Source organism: Lactuca virosa, chromosome 5, assembly GCF_052849685.1.
Source record: "Lactuca virosa cultivar CGN04683 chromosome 5, Lactuca_virosa_CGN04683_v6, whole genome shotgun sequence".
In the NCBI taxonomy this organism is placed as follows: Eukaryota; Viridiplantae; Streptophyta; class Magnoliopsida; order Asterales; family Asteraceae; genus Lactuca; species Lactuca virosa.
Window position 1 is genome coordinate 278,864,118 of NC_136430.1, and position 19,438 is coordinate 278,883,555.

Genomic DNA, 19,438 nt, shown 5'->3' on the forward strand with positions numbered 1-19,438 from the left:
AGTTGGCTCAGGTACCTTAAGCTCCTTGTCGAGAACATATTCCTTGTTCTCGTATCGAGTGACCATCCTGATGTTTCTGATCCAGTCAGTAAAGTTGGATCCATCAAAGATGACTCTCCCACAAAGGTTCATGAGAGAGAAGGTGCCAGTAGGGTTTGAGCCAGGAGCAGCATTGTTGGAAGACATCTGAAAAGAAGAAAAGACAAGTTTAGTTTAGATATAGAGATAGTCCTTAATAAAACACCCAAATGTAATATTAAGGCTAGGATCCAATCACAATATATTATAACTTAGAAGAGGGATGCCGTAATCCAAGCTATAACATATTTGAAAGGTAGGTGAATGACGATTCACCAATTTCCACCATGAAAACGAAATATAAATTATTAGGTTTTATTTGGTTTTAAGAAACTCCTAGATTCTTTTGAGATTCATTGAACTTTTCAATAGCATGTTTCAATCTCGAGTGTGCCCTTCATGTTTTGTGACTGGGATACCGAGGATCACAAAACAAGGTGTGAAGTAACCATGCAAATTATTTGGTACCCTTAATGTTTTTCACTTAATCGATGTGCCGGTTAACCACACACGCTACACCGACCTATGAAAAACCTTAAGTCACCCTTTGCCTACCTTGTTAAGTCCAAGTTAGTGTGCCGGTTAACCACACACGCTCCACCAACGACTTAATCAAAGTGCAAAGTGTAATTTCATGGGTTAGCACCTTATTCACATTTTTCCTAAAGTAACTAAGATTGGGAATTTATAAAACATTTAGTTACTTTATAATAATCATTATACTTTTAAATGAGAATTTTTAAGTCACCGTTCTACCCATTCGGCTAACGACCATCAACCAGTCAAGGAAGCGGTGGGTGAGAGTGGACACCCATTAAGCTGCCATTTTATAGGCAACAACCTTATACCCCCCTTATAGACCGACTTCGTGAATGAGGCCTACTAACGGTAAAACGACTTGATCTTATACATATATATATTATTAAACTTATAATATTATAAAGTATAAGGGTTGAATTTTAACTTTTAAAATTCTAGGGGTTGGAACTAAAGTTAACTAGATGACTTTACAAGTTCCAAAACTTGAGAGCAAGTTTTGTAACTTTACAAAACTCTTCAATTCATAACTTATGAGATTAATTGGTTCATTAAAATGAGTGACTCTTCATTTTATGTAACCTATGTGTTTCTTTAATGGTCATTAAAAGATAAAACTTTTGGTAATCCATAACTTGAGGACAAATTATGGATTCCATTAACACACATGATGATCAAGAATTAAGACTAGCAAGAAGTTACACATAATTCCTATGATCATCTAAACTCATAAGAACATGAATATGAACATCAAAAATTCAAGAACACATAAAATCATGAATTTTTGATATTTAGCCATTGTACATGGATTAGAACAACCATTACACCAACTAAAAAAAGTTTTAAAACACCAAAACAGTTTAGGGTAATGTTTCTAGTCCATTTCCAGCAGCAAAAAACGAAAAATAGCACTCTGCATGATCAAATCGTCGAGTGCATGAACTGACTCGCCGAGTTGGTTCAATTTTCGCTTGGACTCGTCGAGTCCCCCATGGACTCGGCGAATCCCCTGTGCAGAGAGCTCAAAAATCGATTTTTAACACTATTTTGCATCAAGTATTGACAAGCAAGCCTAGGCTTTGATACCACTGATGGGTTTTGAGCATTCTAACACTTCCTAAGTGTACATGCAACCCTAGAAAACCTTGGATCTATGTTTGTCTAAATACATGCAAAATATGATTTCCAAGGTTCATAATCCTATCTAGCATACATGGGGAACTTTTAACTAAAAAGATTGCTAGAATAACATACCTTGTTGATGATTTGATTCCTTGAAAACCTTGAGAGCCTAGCACCCCAAGTGTGATGCCTCAAATGCTTCACACAACACCAAATGCTTTGGAGTAAACTTGAGAGAAGTGTAACACTTGCAAAAATCGGCCAAGCCCTCTATATTTCTTTGCGTAGCCGATTTTGGTAGATGACATGTTCTTTTTATAGTGTGTCACATCTAGGGTTACACCATGTAAACCCTAATGTGACATGACTCTTCATTTCCATGACCCATAGGTTTGTAACTTCCATGGAGCCTCCATGGAGCATCCAATGGGTTTAACACAACTTGATAATCCATGGAGCCTTTTAGCCCACTATACAAGTTATGGATGATTTACATAATCAACCCATATATTTAATTAGTCATCTTTTGATCACTTAATTAATCCTAGATTAATTCTTGATCAATACTAATTAAATAATACTATTAATATATTAGAACTTATAATATATTAATAAACCACAAGTGTTATTTCTCTCATTTAGTCTATCCAAATGCATGATGCCATGCAACCCAAATGGACCATGCCGGGTCGGGTCAAGTACATACCAGAAATAGTTATGGACTTAGACACCTTATCCAACAGGAAGATCCTGCATGATGAGGTTGCTACACTGTTCCGGACATAGTTGCCGAAGATGTTTGGCTCTATCAAGACCACTATGGTGGAGTATTTTTTATGAGCGTTATGCAGCCCTTGCTGAGACGGTTGCCACTGCAGCCTCTACAACTGTAGCAACCGTTGGTAGTGGGACCAGTCGGGCTTTTCAGTACAGGGACTTCGATAACACGAAGCCCCCAACTTTTGATGGGATTCAGGACCCGATCATAGCCATGAGGTGGCTATCTGACAATGAGGGATGCTTTTTCACATGCTCATGTCTTACTGACCAGAAGGTCAGGTGCGCTTTGAACCTGCTGAGGTCTGGAGCAAAGGACTGTTGGATGTTGATGATAGGGTCGTATACTGATGATCAGAGAGTTGCGGTTACCTGGGATCAGTTCAGGGAGATATTCCGCGCTCACTACATCCCACGGGTTGAGCGGGAGCGGCTGGCTCAGGAGTTTTTGGAGTTGAGACAGGGTGTGGAGTCGGTGACGTAGATCACCGGTATGTTCACTGAGAGGGCGATGTTGTGCACGGAGTTTGCTTCCGAGCAGGCTCAGATGACACGTTATCTGAGCATGGTCAAGACCAACATCTGACAGTTTGTTGCTACCCAATGTTGTGATACATTTCTGGAGTTACAGGAGGCCGCTAGGTGGCGTGAGCTTGAGATTGACTTACAATTGTGGGAGCAGAGGCAGGCCCCCGCGCAGTCTCAACCTGCGCCAAAGCGGTCCAAGACCGCTGATTCTAGGTATGGGGGCCAGCGTGGCCGCACTTGTTGGAAGTGCGGGAAGGGTCATTCTGGAGTTTGTAGATCTGGTGGTGCTTTCCGCAAATGCGGCAAGGAGGGGAACTTTGCGAGGGATTGTCGGCAGTCAACCCCCGTTCAGGATACGAGGATTTGTTATCACTGGTTATCTATGGCGAGGGCACCAGATTGGGTTCAGGGTTTTGCTCAGCTGCCAGGGCTCGACAGTATATTCAGCACGGGTGTGCGGGTTATTTGGCGTATGTGGTGGATACGCGGGTCAGAGATCAGGTTTCGGTTTCGGATGTTCTGGTTGTTAGAGAGTTCATTGATGTGTTTCCGGAGGATTTACCCGGAGTGCCTCTGAAGAGGCAGGTCGAGTTCAGGATCGACCTAGAGCCAGGTGCGGCCCCTATCGCCAAGGCATCGTGCCGATTGGCACCACCCGAGATGCAGGAGTTGTCATCTCAGCTACAGGAACTGCTGGGCAAGCAGTTCATCCGTCCGAGCAGTTCTCCGTGGGGAGCATCAATTCTCTTCGTCAGGAAGAAGGATGGTTCATATTGTATGTGCATTGATTACCGGGAGTTGAACAAGTTAGCGGTGAAGAACCGTTATTTACTCCCATGGATAGATGATCTTTTCGATCAGTTGCAGGGAGCATCTTGGTTCTCCAAGATAGACCTGAGGTCTGGATACCATCAGGTCAGGGTTAGGGAGGAGGACATGGAGAAGACTGTGTTACGGACTAGTTACGGACATTACGAGTTCGTGGTGATGCCGTTTGGGCTCACCAACGCGCCGGCAATATTTATGGACCTGATGAATCGGGTATGCAGATCGATGCTCGATCGCTCGGTCATCGTATTTATAGATGACATCTTGGTGTACTCCAATACCAAAGAGCAGCACGAGGAGCATCTCTGTGAGCTATTGGGAGTTTTGAGGCGAGAACGATTGTATGCCAAGTTATCAAAGTGCGAGTTTTGGTTACGAGAGGTTCAGTTCCTTGGACACCTCGTTAACCAGGAAGGGATTTTGGTCGACTCGGCCAAGATCGAGAAGGTTATGCAGTGGGAGGTTTTGAAATCTCCCTCGGATATCAGGAGCTTTTTGGAATTGGCAGGGTACTACCGAAGATTCATACAGGATTTCTCCAAGATTGTGGTACGCCTCACTCGTCTGACGAGGAAGGGGGTGGATTTCTGGTGGGGCCCTGAGTAGCAGACTACATTTGAGACTATGCGATAGCGACTCTTCGAGGCGCCAGTTTTAATACTCCCTGAGGGAGTTGAGGATTTCGTGGTGTTCTGTGTTGCATCGATCACATGCTTAGGAGTAGTCATTATGCAGAAAGGATAGGTGATAGCCTATGCATTGCGGTAGTTGAAGCCGCATGAGACGAGATATCCCACACACGATCTTGATTTGGGAGTGGTAGTGTTCGCTCTCAAGATATGGAGACACTATCTCTATGGGGTCTGCTTTATCATATGCACGGACCACAAGAGTCTGAGACACATCATGGATCATCCGAACCTGAACATGAGGCAACGCAGGTGGCTGGACGTAGTCAAGGATTATGACTACGAGATCCTTTACCATCCGGGTAAAGCGAATGTGGTTGCGGACGCCCTGAGCCGCAAGTCGGCTGGATCTTCTGTTTCAGCTGCATGTATGAGGATATATGTGGATTCTCCACTCGTGAGCTTGATTAGGGAAGCTCGGGTTGAGGGTATGCGATAGGAGAACTGGAAGCTTGAGAGGATCAGGGGCGAGAACAACGATTTGTGCAGGATAGTCGCGGATTGTTGAACTGTTGCGGCCGGGTCTGGGTTCCGATGTTTGGTTGGGTCAGACAGATTATACCGGAGGAGGCTCATAAGTCTTGTTTCTCTATTCACCCCGGGGGCCATCAAGATGTATCGAGATCTGCGACTGAGTTACTTGTGGCCGTGCATGAAGAGGGAGATTGCATGGTACGTCGAGAGGTGGTTGACCTGCAGGATGGTCAATGCCGAGCATCAGAGGCCGCATGGAAAGTTGTAGCCTCTGGAGGTTCCCATATGGAGATGGGAGCAGATCACGATGGATTTTATCACCAAGCTACCGAAGATGAAAAGGGGCTTCGACGCTATTTGGGTCATCGTGGATCGATTGACCAAGAGTGCCCATTTTCTGCCCATTCGAGAGAGTTCATCGGCCGAGAAGCTGTCCGAGATGTATATCCGTGTGATCGTTTCTCACCACAAGGTACCGGTCTGTATTGTGTCAGACAGTGATATTCGATTTACCTCCCGTTTCTGGCAGAAGTTCCACGAGAAACTGGGCACGCGGTTGCATTTCATTACAACATATCATCCGCAGACATAGGGGTGAGCGTAGGCGAGTACCCGACCAAATTGTCTGGAACTGGAACCGGCGGTTCTTGGAATGTTGGAACTGGAACCGGAACCAGTTATACCGGTTCTTAAAATCTTGGAACCGATCGTGGAACCGCCGGAACCGGTTCCGGTTCCGGGTACCCGCTGTCTAATTTTTTTTTATTTTTTTATAAATATTAGGGAAATCTTACGAAAAGTCCCAATATTTACGGAAAAATTACACTTTAGTCCCAAGATTTTTTTTTGAACGAAAAAGTCCTGAAAACCGGCAAAAATTTGCAGTTTGACCCTTTTTAACCGGTTGAAACCGGTACCAAATTAATTTGGGACTATTTCGTAAACTAACCCAAAATATGGGGACTTTTCTGTAAACAAAAAATACTAGGACTTTTCTGTAAACAAAAATATTAGGACTTTTCTACAAACAAAACTCTTATTATTATTATTATTATTATTATTATTATTATTATTATTATTATTATTATTAAAAATATAAATAAGAATACTATTTTTTGAAGTTGTTATTATTAATATTGTTACTAATACATATATAAATGCATTTAAATGAAAAAGTAATATTAATGACATTGTTTAAGGGTGGAGATGGAGGAGATGGTGATGCTTTTAGCATTGAAATCATGAATGTTTGCTTGTATATTTTTAATTTGTATATGGTCATTTAACATTTGTTATTATTGTTTTCAATTCAGAATAATAACAATTAACAATTTAAAAGAAGTTGTATATTTGTAAAATTGTTTATAAATAGTTTAAGGTACAATGATTTCTTACTTTGTATATAAAAATGTTTAAGGTAGAAGGATTACTTTCCAAATCCAACACATTCACTACAAACATCTACATAGGTAGTCCATATCAAAATTCAAAAGTATTAATTACAATATCTTGTTTAATAAAAAGTAATAGGACATGTTTTTTGGATTAATACTTTTGAATTTTGATTAATACTTTTGAATTATTCCTATTACTTTTTATTAAAAAAGATATTGTAATTAATACTTTTGAATTTTAATATGGGTTGCCTATGTAGATGTTTGTAGTGAATTTTTTGGATTTGGAAAGTAATTCTTCTATCTTAAACAATTTTATATACAAAGTGAGAAACTCTTCTACCTTAAACTATTTACAAACAATTTTACAAATATGCAACTTCTTTTAATATTCTGAATTGAAAACAATAATAAGAAATGTGAAATGACCATATACAAAGTAAAAATATACAAGCAGACATTCACGATTTCAATGCTAAAAACATCACCATCTCCTCCACCTCCACCGTTAAACAATGTCATTAATATTATTTTTTCATTTAAATGCATTTATATGTATTAGTAACAATATTAATAATAACAAGTTCAAAAAATAGTATTCTTATTTATATTTTTAATAATAATAATAATAATAATAATAATAATAATAAGGGTTTTGTTTGTAGAAAAATCCTAATAATTTTGTTTACAGAAAAGTCCTAATATTTTTTGTTTACAGAAAAGTCCCAATATTTTGGGTTAGTTTACGAAATAGTCCCAAATTAATTTGGTACCGGTTTCAACCGGTCAAAAAGGGTCAAACTGCAAATTTTTGCCGGTTTTCAGGACTTTTTCGTTCAAAAAAAAATCTTGGGACTAAAGTGTAACTTTTTCATAAATATTGGGACTTTTCTGAAGATTTCCCTAAATATTATTGTTAAATTGGAGAGATTAAATGGTTGTATTTATTTCGTAAAAATCAAATGAGTTAAGAAAACAAAAATTCATATACCTCAATATATCTAATTACATCACAGACGGCAACCTAAATGTATATGATTCGTTTAAGAGAAGTTTTAATCCTTTGTAAATGTAAATGATTTTTGAATTGTACTTTTAATTCTTTCTTTTTAGTGAGATGGCTTGGAAGCAGCTCAACTTTTAGATCTTATACTTAAGTGCATATATACTCATTAGTTTACTGTTTAGAATATAGAATTAAAGTTTAAAAAAATCAAATTCCTTAATATGTCTAATAAAAACTTTTAATCTTTTTATATGAAATACAGTATCTATAAAACATAATATATACATTTAGTTTTACCATTTCAAATTTGTTGTTATAGTTAACGTTTTAATTAGTATTTAACTTTACAATAATTTTAAGATATGTAATGGAGTTTATATATTTAAGATGGAGTCGGCGGGTACCCGACGGGTAGCGGTTCCAAAAAAATAAGAACCGGAACCGGAACCGCCTAAGGCGGATCCAAAACTTTAGGAACCGGAACCGGAACCGCCTAAAGCAGTTCCCGTTCCAGAACTGCCGCTTTCGAGGCGGTTCCGGTTCCGAAAGCGGGTACCCTGTTCCACTGCTCACCCCTACGCAGACAGACGGCCAAAGTGAGCGGACCATACAGACCCTCGAGGATATGTTGCGGGCCTGCGTTATTGACTTTGGTGGGAGCTAGGACTCCTACCTACCTCTTGCAGAGTTCTCCTACAACAACAGCTTTCATTCCAGTATTGGTGCTCCACCATATGAGTTGTTGTATGGACGAAGATGTCGCACCCCAGTCTGTTGGGGTAAGATTGGTCATAGGGTGATGGGTCGGACAGAGGTAGTTCTATAGACTACCGAGAGGATTCAGCAGATCAGGCAGCGGCTGCAGACTGCTCAGAGTCTGCAGAAGAGTTATGCCGACTGGCGCCAATCTGAGTTGGAGTTTCAGGTTGGTGACATGGTACTACTGAAGGTCTCACCCTAGAAGGGTGTGATTCGCTTCAGAAAGAGGGAGAAGTTGGGTCCCCGATACATTGGACCTTTTCGGGTTATTTTCAGGGTTGACAATGTTGCATATAGACTAGACCTTCTGCAGGAGCTCAGTCCGATTCACAACACTTTTCACGTCTCGCAATTACGGAAGTGCATACAAGATGAGGAGGCAGCGGTGTCATTAGATGATATTCAGGTCGATGAGCGCCTGAATTATGTGGAGAAGCCAGTGACCGTTCTTGAGAGGAAAGTGAAGGTTCTACGGAACAAGGAGGTACCTTCGGTAAAGGTACAATGGGAGCACCGAAGGGGATCTGAGTGGACTTGGGAGCCGAAGGTTGAGATGCGGGAGCATTACCCGGATCTATTTGTTGCACCAGACTTCGCGGACGAAGTCTAGTTCAAGTGGAGGAGAATTGTAACATCCCGACTCCCAAGTACAAATTTCAAAGCTTTTCTATTCATAATTATAGACTTACTCGATGAGTTGGCTGCCCCAACTCGTTGTGTAGAAACTGATATAGCCGCGTGGATTCTAAAACCTACTCGACGAGTTGGAGGACCCAACTCGACGAGTTGAAGTTGGACATGAAAACCCTAATTTTTAGGGTTTGCACCCTATTTAAAGGACCTTAAGTCCTCCTTTCAGCCTCCTTACCGCCTTTCACGTCCAGAAGCAAACCCTAATCGAGTTAACCTCCTATTTTGAGTGTGTGTGATGCTAAAAGTGTGTGTTTGGTGCATTTCTTGAAGAGACTTGAAGATTTAGAAGCTTCGAACGAGAAGGAACTTGTAGATCCAGCATCCACTTCGTTTTGGCAATCATTTGAAGGTAAAAAGTCATTACCTTGATCATTATCTTATTAGATCTCTCCATTCAAGTGTTTAGGGTCATTTCTAGCTTATTCTTGGAGCATTTCTGATTTTGAGCACGAATTGAAGTTGTAACTCCAGATATGGACTCCTCTAGGCCCTCATGGACATAAAGACGCAAGATTTATGAAGCTTTGGCCCTTCTCCATACCCTACACCCCTTCCTAAGGCTAGTATTAGTGTTTTACTCCCTTTAAGGCCTTGCATGCACGTAAAGTTGGCAACTTTACGTGGTATCTCAGTTCCAAGAAGCTAGATCTGTAGTGTGGGGCCTTGGAATCGATTGGAAAAGGTTGAACATCTTAAGACAGGAAGAAATCGACGAGTTGCATAGCCAACTCAACGAGTTGGTTAGGGTTTACCCGTTTTCTAGATTCTGAGTGAACTCGGCGAGTTGGTTAGGGTTTTCCCGATATTCTGGATGTTGCATGGACTCGACGAGTTACTTGGTAACTTGGTGAGTTGACTCGGGCTTTTGCGGTTTTCTGAGTTCTGAAGAAACTCGATGAGTCAGTAAGCTGCACTCGACGAGTTGGGTCAACATGGACTATTGACCTTGACCGTTGACTTTGACTTTGACCAAGGGTTGACCAGTTTGACTTCTGATGGTATTTTGGTAATTTGGAAATTATAGGATCGGAACAATGGTGGTTGTAGGTGTTTTATTTTGGAGCCGTGTTTCGGGAGTTTGATCTTTTCAGTTCAGTTCGACATTGGGAGGTGAGTTCTTATCACTATATCAACAGGGTCGAAGGCACTAATGTCGGCCCTTCTTTTGGATTGTTATCCTGGTTATTGCATGATGATATGCTTAGTGACCTGTTAGATCAGTATCCTGGTATATAGAATGATGTTATGTTTAGTGACCTGTTAGGTCGGTATCCTGGAATATAGGATGATGTTATGATGAGTGATCTGTTAGATCGGTCTGACTGTTTGTACATGCTAGTATTGTTATCTATGTATTGATTGTATGTTTGGGGGTGGGTTGAGGCGGACCTACTTTGTGTTGTAGTCCAACATACCCAGGGCGGCCTGGATAGACTGAAGGCCCAATGAGGGCATATCAGTCAGGCCGAAGGCCCGGAGAACTATCCAGACAGGCTGAAGGCCCGGTAGGGCGGACCAGACATACTGAAGGTTCTGAGAGTGGGCTAGATAGACTGAAGGTCGGGTGAGGGCGGTCCTGTTGGAGATAGTGTCTAAGTCCATAACTATATTTGGTATGTACTTGACCCGACCCGGCATGGTCCATTTGGGTTGCACTTCACCCGAACAATTTACGGATAATCTTTTGAGAATAGTATAAGTTATGATTTATTAATATATTATAAGTTCTAATATATTAATATAAAATCATATTATTTAATTAGTGTTGATCTATAATTAATTTAGAATTAATTTAGAGATCAAAAGTATGACTAATTAAATATGGGCTCTTGTATTTATATAGTGTGGGCTAATGCTTATTTGGAATGGGCTAGGCTTGCATGGAAAGTCCATGGATACTCCATGGAGCTTTAACCCATGGATCTCATGGAAATGAAAAGACATGGGTATTAGGATTTACATGGATGTAACCCTAATCCACCACACTATATAAAGGAGGCTTTGGTTCTTGAAATTGCACTAGTTGATGTGTGTAAACTAAGAGGGCCGATTTCAAGAAGTGTGTGACTATTCTCTCAAGTTTCCAAGTTTGTGGTGATTTGTGACTTCCATTTGAGGCATTCACATTATTGGTGCTAGGCTCTCAAACTCCAAGCAATCAACTACTACTACAAGGTAAGTAATTCTACTAGTTTTATTTGATTCAAGTACCCCATGCCATGCTAGTTAGGATAAGAACCTTGGAAAAATAATTATTTGCATGTATCTAAGTCAAACATAGATCCAAGGTTTCTAGGGTTGCATGTACACCATAGGAGTGTTAGAATGCAGAAATCTCATCAGTGGTATCAGAGCCTGGTTTGTTTATTTGATACTTGATGCAAAAAAAAAAAAAAAAAAAAAAAACTTGAAAGTCGAATTTTTGTTCAAAAGCTCGTATCAAAATTTCAAGTTTTGTATATGTACTTACGATTCTTGAAATTTTTGATATGAACATTCATAAATATATGAGTTTAGAAGATCATAGAAATTATGTGCTAATAATTGATTAGATTAATTCTTAATCTTTATGTGTTTTAATGGAGTCCATAACTAGTACTTAAGTTATGGATAACCAAAAGTCATATTTATAAATAACCATTAAAAGAACACATAGGTTACAAAAAAAATGAAGAGTCTTCATTTTTAATAACCATTAACTCATAAGTTATGAGAAATGAAAAGTTTTGAAAGTTTACAAAATTTGCCCTCAAGTTTTGGAACATGTAAAGTCATATTAAAAACTTTAGTTCCAGCCCCTAGAATTTTAAAAGTTAAAACTCAACCCTTATACTTTATAATATTATAAGTTTAATAATATTTATATATGTATAAGATCAAGTCGTCTTACCGCTAGTACGCCTCATTCACGAAGCCGATCTATGAGGGGGGTATAAGGTTGTTGCCTATAAAATGGCAACTTAATGGGTGTCCACTCTCACCCGCCGCTTCCTTGATCGGTGGAGGGTCGTTAGCCGAACGGGTAGGACGAGGACTTATAAATTCTCATTAAAAGTATAATGATAATACTAAAGTAACTAAACTTTATCGAATTCTCAATCTTAGTTATTTTAGGAAAATGTGAATAAGGTGCTAATCCATGAAATTACACTTTACACTTTGTTTAAGTCGTTAGTGGAGCGTGTGTGGTTAACCGGCACACTAACTTGAACTTAACAAGGTAGGTAAAGGGTGACTTAATGTTTATCATAGTATCGATGGAGCGTGTGTGGTTAACCGGCACATCGATTGAGGGGTAATACATTAAGGGTACCAAGTAATTTGCATGGTTACTTCACACCTTGTTTTGTGATCCTCGGCATCCCAGTCACAAAACTTGAAGGGCACACTCGAGATTGAAACATGCCACTGAAGAAAGTTCAATGAATCTCAAAGAATCTAGGAGTTTCTAAACCAATTAAAACCTAATTAAATATTTCGTTTTTCATGGTGGAAATTGGTGAATCGTCATTCACCTACCTTCAAATATCTTATAGCTTAGATTACGGCGTCCCTCTTCTAAGTTATAAAATATTGTGTTGGGTCCTAGCCTTAATATTACATTTGGGTGTTTTGTTAAGGACTATCTCTATATCTAATCTAATCTATTCCCTCTTCTTTTCAGATGTCTTCCAATAACAATGTTTCTGGCTCAAACCCTACTAGCTCCTTCTCTCTCATGAATCTTTGTGGGAGAGTCATCTTTGATGGGTCCAACTTTACAGATTGGATCAGAAACATCAGGATGGTCACTCGGTATGAGAACAAAGAATATGTTCTCGACAAGGAGCTGAAGGTACCCGAGCCAACTGCTACTCCTGAAGTGCTTGCTGAATATGAGGTACATGAAAGAGATGCTACAAAAGTGGCATGCATCATGATGGCCACCATGAACGCCGAGCTCCAAAAGTCCTATGAGGACTATTATCCTTTTGAGATGCACCAGGACTTGATGGACCGCTACCATCAAAGTGCTCGCAAGAGCGATATGAAATAATCTCCTCCATGATAACAACCCGAATGAAGGATGGTGAACCCATCACGGACCACATGCAGAAAATGCAAAGGTATGTGGACCGTTTACTGAAGCTGAATGTGAACTTCCCTGAGGAGTTAGCAATAGACATCATTTTGCACTCCTTTCCATCGTGTTATGATCAATTCCGCATGACATATCACATGAACAAGGAAGAAGTCACCCTCAGCAAACTTCAAGGACTCTTGAAGACCGCCGAAAGTGGTCTAAAGGGTAAGTTGGTTGTTACTACTCCTACTCCTACTCCAACTGCGGCCAATGTCTTGGCAATCGGGCATGGCAAAGGGAAGAAGAGAAAGAACCCTTCTAAGGGTACCAAGGGTAAGACCCTTGAAGGCTCCTCTTCAAGCAAAACCAAGAAAGGTTTTGTCACTCCTTCTGCTAACCCTAATGAGGCTGAATGCTTCTATTGCCATGAAAAGTCGCACTGGAAGCGAAACTGCCCAAAGTACCAGCAAGATTTGAAGGATGGGAAAGTAAAACCCAACCATGCAGGTATATACGCTATATTGTCTAATAACTCACCTCATTCTAAGTCTTGGGTCCTTGATACATGTTGTGGTATTCACATATGTTGTGATATGTAGGGACTAAAAAGAAGTGAGAATGTGGAGCAGGGAAAGATAAACTTGATCATGGGAAACAGGAAAGCTTCACCTATCACCAAGATAGGAGTTTATTCCTTAGTGCTAAATAGTGGGTTTACATTAGATTTGAATAAATGTTATTATTCGCCAGAAATGGCAAGAAATGTTATTTCCTTTCATGCATTGTATAAACAAGGTTTTACCTTTTATTTTGATAATAATAATGGTAGTATTGATGCTTTCTTTAATAATGTTCTTTATTTTAAAGCATTACCTTGTGATGGCGTGTATGAAACTGTATCTGTTGTAGATAATCTAGGAAATAATGTATTGTGTATTAACTCTTCCACTAGCTTAGATAAAGCATCCTTATGGCATTGTCGTCTTGGACATGTAAGCAAGAAACGCATAGGCCAACTCCAAAAGGATGGAGTCTTGGAGTCATTTGACCTAAAGTCAGATGATAGTTGTGAATCTTGTTTGCTTGGTAAAATGACAAAGTCACCTTTTACTGGCACTTGTGCTAGGGGTGAAGGTTTGTTGGACCTCATACACACGGATGTGTGTGGACCCTTCAGAACCGCCACAAGAGATGCTAATCGGTTCTATGTGACTTTTACTGATGATTTTAGTAGATATGGATATGTCTACCTAATCAAGCATAAGTCAGAAACCTTTGAGAAATTCAAAGAGTTTAAGCAAGAAGTGGAGAATCAGTTGGGCAGGAACATTAAGATGCTTCGATCCGATCGTGGTGGTGAGTATCTTAGTACTGAGTTCCTTGACTATCTTAAGGAATGTGGGATTGTCTCACAATTGACACCTCCTAGGACACCACAGTTGAATGGTGTAGCTGAGAGGCGCAATCGGACCTGGTTGGACATGGTTCGTTCCATGATGAGTCGAGCTTCGCTACCAATCTCATTTTGGGGGTATGCCTTAGAGACTGCCGCCCATATCCTTAATCTAGTCCCTACAAAGAAGGTTGCCAAAACACCTCACGAGGCGTGGACTGGAAAAGTTCCCAATCTAGACCACATCAAGATTTGGGGTTGCGAGGCTTTCGTGAGACGCGAGACTCACGATAAGCTCGAACCCCGAAGCGAAAGGTGTATTTTCATCGGCTACCAACAGAAATCCTTTGGTTACATCTTCTACAGTCCCAGTGATAATGTGGTCTTTGTAGCAAGAAGAGGATTCTTTCGAGAGAGAGAATTCATGAGCCAAGGAGACAGTGGGAGGCAAATTGACCTTGAGGAAATTCAAGAGTCAAGTGGTGAAGGAACCTCAAACCCTAGCCCTCAACCTGAGGAGGAAACTCCCGTTCAGCCGACTGAAGAATCTATACCTCTGAGGCGTTCCACCAGAGTTAGGAATGCACCTGAGCATTATTATGGTTTTCATATTACTACAGAGGTGAGACACTTATCAGTGATAACACACTGGTAAATTTGGATGAGCCTAACAGCTACACGGAAGCCATGGCAGGCCCTGAGGCTGCTAAATGGAAAGAGGCTATGGATAGCGAGATACAGTCCATGTATGACAATCAAGTTTGGAACTTGGTTGACAATGTACCTGATCGTAAGATAGTTGGGTGCAAATGGATCTTCAAGAAGAAGACCGACATGGATGGTAATGTACACACTTATAAGGCACGACTGGTTGCAAAGGGTTATTCTCAAACTCCGGGAGTTGATTATGATGAGACCTTTTCACCAGTGGCCAAGATTAAGTCTATTAGGGTTCTATTAGCCATTGTTGCATTTCATGATTATGAAATATGGAAAATGGATGTCAAAACCGCTTTCCTTAATGGAAAGTTGGCTGAAGATGTTCACATGGTTCAGCCAGAGGGTTTTGTCAGTACAGAGTACCCCAGTAGAGTGTGTAAGCTCGAGAAATCCATTTATGGATTAAAACAGGCACCTCGCAGATGGAATCTTTGCTTTGATGAGAAAGTCAAAGAATTTGGCTTTTCAAGGAGTGAAGATGAATCTTGTGTCTATATCAAGGCTAGTGGGAGTATAGTCAGCTTTTTGGTACTGTATGTGGATGACATACTACTCATAGGAAATGACATCCCAACCCTGCAGGAAGTAAAGTCCTGGCTTGGGAAGTGTTTCGCTATGAAGGACCTTGGAGAAGCTGCCTATATCCTAGGGATAAGGATTTTGAGAAACAAGAGTAAAAGACTAATTGGACTTAGTCAAAGCACCTATGTGGACAAAGTGTTGAAAAGGTTCAACATGCATAACTCCAAGAAAGGAGAGTTACCCATCCAGAGTAACGCCATATTGAGTAAGACACAAAGCCCTAGTACTGAGGCTGAGATAGCATAAATGAGTCGAATATCGTATGCTTCAGCTGTAGGATCGATCATGTATGCTATGACGTGTACTCGACCTGATGTAGCCTTTGCTTTGAGCATGGTTAGCAGGTATCAGGGGAACCCTGGCAAGGCACACTGGACTGCGGTAAAGAATATCCTCAAGTACCTACGGAGGACTAAGGACTGGGTCCTTACCCTCGGTGGCAATGAGGACTTGAGAGTTGTAGGGTACAGTGATGCTAGCTTTCAGACTGACAGGGATAATTTTCGCTCTCAGTCGGGCTGGGTCTTTACTCTAAACGGAGGGGCAATTACTTGGAAAAGTTCCAAGCAGGAGACAGTGGCTGATTCCACTTGTGAATCAGAGTATATAGCAGCAAGCGAGGCAACAAAGGAGGCTATATGGCTAAAGAACTTCATCGGAGACCTTGGAGTTGTACCAGCTATAAAGGAGCCAATGGAGATTTTCTGTGACAGCAATAGTGCGGTTGCCTTAGCCAAGGAACCAAGAGATCATGGGAGATCCAGACACATTGACAGAAAATATCACTTCATCAGACATCGAATAGAAGAAGAAATCCTCGTGGCAAAGAGGGTATCATTGGATGAGAACCCAGCAGATCCCCTCACGAAGGGACTGACTCAGGCTAAGCATCTCCAGCATGCTCGGAGCATAGGGCTGAAGGATGATATTAGTTTTAGTAGTTAGATAATCTTGAAATTTGTAAAATGTAATTGACATTTGATGATAAATAAAAGCTGTTATTTATGAGTAAAGTGTTGCTATCTCTTGTCAATCGTTTATTATTATTTCTTTTTGCATGTTTTGACTTCCAGAATAATTATGTTATGGTTTATATCATATTATTCAAACTCTCCACAGTCGGTCATATGTTGGAAGTAGATATGAATCAAGACTGTCATGGGTTGGCTTGTAGAGGTCTAAGATGTTAGACAAAGCGGGGCTACATCACTCATGAGTGCTCATAAGTTCCGAGTATTGGATTCAACCCACGCTCACTTGTATCACTTCATGGAATTTATCTCGAGTGATCGTGAGACGGTAATATCATATAAGTCTTCAAACCTAGAGATATGATTTGTTGCCTATGAGTTGGTTATGCATTGATTGCACGAAAACGCATTGGTAACTCGATGTTATAAACTGTGCCTTTGTGTGTAGTTCAACAAGTAGTAGAGCAAACATATGAGTCGAAGTTTATCTGTTCCTTCTAGGATTAGAAGCGATATCTGGGCCCCTCGATGATTTTGTTTTGACCTATGTACCGGGCCCGGTCAGAACTAAATTGATGTGTTCAGTTAAGTTCTATGTCAAACAAATCAGAAATCGGGAAACAAATGCTGGATAATAAGCAAGACCATGTTCCATGTATTTGTCCGGCTGATATCTAGAACAGAGGATTATATGATCACTTATCTAAAATGGCGCTTCATAGTTCAATAGAGTTTTAAGAGCTACGATTGATGATCGGTTCCTGAAGTCATACTTGCAACTATAGTTATTAGACTTACCCAAGTGGGAGACTGTTGGAGATAGTGTCTAAGTCCATAACTATATTTGGTAGGTACTTGACCCGACCCGGCATGGTCCATTTGGGTTGCACTTCATCCGAACAATTTACGGATAATCTTTTGAGAATAGTATAAGTTATGATTTATTAATATATTATAAGTTCTAATATATTAATATAAAATCATATTATTTAATTAGTGTTGATCTATAATTAATTTAGAATTAATTTAGAGATCAAAAGTATGACTAATTAAATATGGGCTCTTGTATTTATATAGTGTGGGCTAATGCTTATTTGGAATGGGCTAGACTTGCATGGAAAGTCCATGGATACTCCATGGAGCTTTAACCCATCGATCTCATGGAAATGAAAAGACATGGGTATTAGGGTTTACATGGATGTAACCCTAATCCACCACACTATATAAAGGAGGCTTTGGTTCTTGAAATTGCACTAGTTGATGTGTGTAAACTAAGAGGGCCGATTTCAAGAAGTGTGTGACTATTCTCTCAAGTTTCCAAGTTTGTGGTGATTTGTGACTTCCATTTGAGGCATTCACATTATTGGTGCTAGGCTCTCAAACTCCAAGCAATCAACTACTACTACAAGGTAAGTAATTCTACTAGTTTTATTTGATTCAAGTACCCCATGCCATGCTAGTTAGGATAAGAACCTTGGAAAAATAATTATTTGCATGTATCTTAGTCATACATAGATCCAAGGTTTCTAGGGTTGCATGTACACCATAGGAGTGTTAGAATGCAGAAATCCCATCAGGTCCAGTCATACTGTAGACTCTATATGCATGTTGTTTGTTATGATATGGCTATGGTTTATATGTAGTTGGTATTTTGGGGGAACTCACTAAGCTTTGGGCTTACAGTTTTGGATTTTGGATTTTGTTTCACGTACTTCGGATGATCGCGGGAAGGCAAAGGCTTGATCGTGCACCTCCTCACATTTTTTGATTTTGATTTCTGGGATACTCTGATATGAAACTATTTTGAAAATATTTTGTAGTAAATATGGTTTTGAACGATTGGAAAATGTTTTAAATTTTCATGAGTTTTATGGATGTTACAGTTGTAGGCCCTACACGGTGGTCCAGTAAGGCTGAAGGCTCATGTATGGATGCGCTTATCTGTTTGGTTGTGTGTGGTACTTTGAGGGAACTCACTAAGCTTTGGATTACAGTTTCAGTTTATTGTTTCAGGTACTTTAGACGATCGTGGGAAGGCGAAGGCGTGATCGTGCACACATCCTCTCGATTTTATGATTACGGATTTTGGGATACTCTGATTTTGATTATTACTCTTAGAAACACGGCTTTGCAAACAATTATGGTCTATGGTTTGGTTTTGAAAAATTGAAAATTTTACTTTGATTTTTGGGATGTTACAATAGTATCTTTGGGCCAATTGTTATTATGCTTAAGTTAGGTGGAGGTGGTTGCAGTATGCTATTAGGCGATTAGATTAGTTTAGTTAGTTGACTATTTGTTGATTGTTTATCTGCTTACTATATATATATATATATATATATATATATATATATATATATATATATATATATATATATGTTGATATGTTATGTGGAGAATTAATGTAGCATACCAGCTTTATGTTGAACGCAAAGGGGTGAGTTGATGGCAATAACAACTTAAGCGATTGTGAGCGTAGATACTCAAAAGGCGAGGATATGGAAATAGAAACTTAAGCGATTGTGAGCCTAGAAAATGGCAATAACAACGTAAGCGATTGTGAGCCTAGAAAATGGCAATTACAACTTAAGAGATTGTGAGCCTAGAAAATGGAAATAGCAACTTAAGTGATTGTGAGCCTAGATACTTGATATATGCATGTATATGTATTGTGATATATGGTATTTTGGGGTACTCACTATGCCTAGCATTTACCCAATTGTTATAAATGTTTTTTAGGAACTTCATTGGTCGTGAGAAGGGCAATGTTCGAATGTACTCATTCTCAATTATATTTCCGCATTATACTTTGATGTAATTGAAT